The sequence below is a fragment of the Theropithecus gelada genome, chromosome 5, assembly GCF_003255815.1.
Source record: "Theropithecus gelada isolate Dixy chromosome 5, Tgel_1.0, whole genome shotgun sequence".
Lineage (NCBI taxonomy): Eukaryota > Metazoa > Chordata > Mammalia > Primates > Cercopithecidae > Theropithecus > Theropithecus gelada.
In genome coordinates, this window is record NC_037672.1 from 155,443,686 (window position 1) to 155,446,880 (window position 3,195).

Below are 3,195 nucleotides of genomic sequence, written 5' to 3' on the forward strand. Positions count from 1 at the left end.
TTCCCCCTAGGGCATGAGCAGTTTCTTAGGCTAGAAGTCTCTCCTGCTGCCCCTTCAGATATGAAGATCATCATCTAGGTTTTATGTAAAAGGTCCTAGATATTTCAAGTGTCCATTTTGGAATTGTGATTTTTTATAACTTTGCCCAAAAAGTATTAAAATTGGCAAGAATTGTCTCTGAAGTGAATTGATAGTAGTGAACAATTCAGCAAGGTACTTAAAAAGAGACACAGGCATTTCTTCAGTATTTTGGTTCAAACAAATTGCATAACTGGTTAAAGTATTTCAGCTGATGGTATTTTCTTACCTACTCCAACTCCTCTCCTGTTGTTGGTATTCTTCAGCCAAAACTGTAAGATATGTTTGATTTGTGTAATGAGTAGTTGCAGCAGTTTAGATATTGCTAAAGTTTCATGGCAGTTTATTTTTACTTTTATTAAACGTTTTAGGAGGTTGACCTCAGTCCTTTTCATGTCACAATGGGACAGCTTTTCTAAATGAAGACATTGAAAGAATACAAAGATTTTTCCATTTTATATATGTGGAGGTTTAAGATGTTGCAGCTTCCCAGCAGCATGGTAGTATTGAGATAGCTATGTGTGTGTCTGTTTATGCTGATGTTTAAGAATGCTCTTCAGATGTAAAATTTTCTTTTTGTTTTTGCTATTTGGCTCATAAATTAGATATTTCATGTGGAGTAGATAAGGACAATAGTGACAAGTGCATGGAATAATAAAGAAGACTTTGATCTTAAATCTAAGAAACTTGGCTAATTCTGGAGATAGCCATATAAAAACTTTAAAACAGGTACAGGTATGGTGGCACATGCCTATAATTTCAGCATTTTGAGAGGCCGAGGCAGGAGCATCACTTGAAGCCAGGGGTTTGAGACCAGCCTGGGCAACTAGCAAGAATCTATCTCTAAAGAAAACACACATACACACACACACACACACACACACACGTACGTGTGTGTTTTATATATATGACAAAAGAAAGAAAGTAAATGTGGGATCAACCAAAGTCCTCTTTCTACAAAATTCATTTACAAAGAAATAATGTTCAGTACAGCCCAATACAAGATTATTGATTTTCTTTCTTTTTAAAAAAATTATATATAGCTTACATATAAAATTATATTTAATAAAACTTTAAAACAGAAGTATGGGTAGGTGATTTAAAGTGACTTTATGTCAAATAGCCATAGGTTAAGTATCTTCGAACACTTGGATGTTATTTCAGAAGAAAATAAATTTAACTGGGACACATAAATATTACAGAGAAAAAACCAGCACCTTCCTGTGCAGTCCCGTTGGAATTTGGACTTGCCATGAGGTGTTGAAGCCTTGTTTCACTGAGTTGGAGAGACTGGATGTAAATGGCACAGTGTGACTTTGCTCCAGCCTGCCTTCATTTTCCTACTCCACCATCATCAACAAAATTGTTATTGAATTTTGAGAAGCATTCTGAAAACTTTTCATGGACATAAAATTGTTATGATGTAAATTATCGACAACACAACTCTTCAGATGACTTTGATTCTGGTGTTGGATGTCTTAATGGAGGTAACTTTATATGGAAAGAATAAAATGGATGACATACATGGAAGAAATGGTACTGGACTCATAAATCATCGAGGGGGATACCATGGTAGAAGTTCCTGTTCTTATAGCAGTATTTTCCATTCTGGAAAAAGACCAGGTCTACATGAAAACAACATCCCTGATAATGAAATGAGGAGGAAAGAAAACAAGAGTAATTGTAAACCATTTGAAGCTGAGGATTTTCTATTTTTAAATCCTGAACATGAGGGAGAACCAAATCAAAACAGATCTTTAGCTCCTGGTGTGTGGGAATACCTCCGAATCCTAAATCTAGAGCTCCTAGGTATTAATCAAGGTATTGAGGGCTAACATATTGAGCTCTGGTCATTAAGCTAGGTAACACAAAATAATAGACTCACAGCCAGTAGTAGGAAATCTTTAGTAACAGCCAGGTAAGAATGGAACTCATTCAAGTGTTTACAAAGATTTAGTCTCTAAATCTGCTGCTCTACCTACAAAACCTACACAATGGAAAAGCCCAACTAAAGAAAATAAAGTTGAAACTTCTTTTCCCTGTGAGTCTACATATGGTATTGGCAACTTTAATGCTTTTAAATAAACTGCCAAGAATTTTAGTCCATCAATAAATTCAGTGAAAGAGGCTCATCACTCAAACTCCTCTTTGCCTGTTGACAAACTTAATCAGCAGCCTTGTCTAACCAAACTGAGACAAATGCACAATGGTAAAAAGAGTGCATTTTTGAAATCACTGAAAAGAGACAAAGTAGGAAAGAACATAAAGATGAAAGCCATTGCTGGCGCACAGACAGATGATGTCTCATTTAATTTACATAACAGCAATAGTACTCACTGATATGAACCAAAACTTTGAGGAAAATAAAATTCCACAGAAGGATGACAATGCCCCACTTTGAGCTCTCCCCCAACCCCCAAAGTAAACAAAAAGTGGACTGTAGCATGCTGGCTAAAACTGAGCAAAAGGCACTAAAACATTAATTTCCTGATCTCAACTGTTGTATTGGTAATCTTTTAAAACATAAATTGTTCTTTATTCATTTGCAGTACAGTAAATGTTATAGGAAAGACTTGGTCATATTTTCTTCCAAATTTTAAGAGGTGATTTTCAAAGGTCCTTCTTTGGGTATGTTGTCAGACCCAGAATTTCAGAGTTGATGGAGAAGAGTCTTGTGGGAAATTTTATTTTGATAAAATACTTACACATGCAGAAAAATCTGATTACACTGACCAGATCTGTTCATAACACAAAAAATAACTGGATTTTTTTGGGGGGAAGAAGAGAGAGGAACAGATTAGTACACTGAGGGGAAAAAAAAAGAGTGGAAAGCATCTATGGTACTTGCTTATTATGAGTGTGGTCTCTAAGCAAAGAGATAGAGAGGATAAAAAAGATGGATTTTAGGCCCTTAAAATTGGGGATTTTGAGGGGGACTCTAACCACAAACCACAAGACTCAAAGCCAATCCAATTCAATGATAAAGTGTCAAATTCGTGAACCAAACAAGAATAAGCTCTATCCTTCTAATTTAAACTACACATCAATCTTTCTTATTTAAAATACATTTCAGTTTGGAAATATTCACACTGACATATCATGTGAGACATGAGTATA

The 3,195-nt window shown here is 35.3% G+C and overlaps 1 pseudogene; it reads left to right on the forward strand.

Moving 5' to 3' along the window:
- Positions 1–1,155: 1,155 nt before the first annotated feature.
- On the forward strand, positions 1,156–2,479 carry LOC112624385 (annotated as a pseudogene).
- The last annotated feature ends 716 nt before the right edge of the window (positions 2,480–3,195 follow it).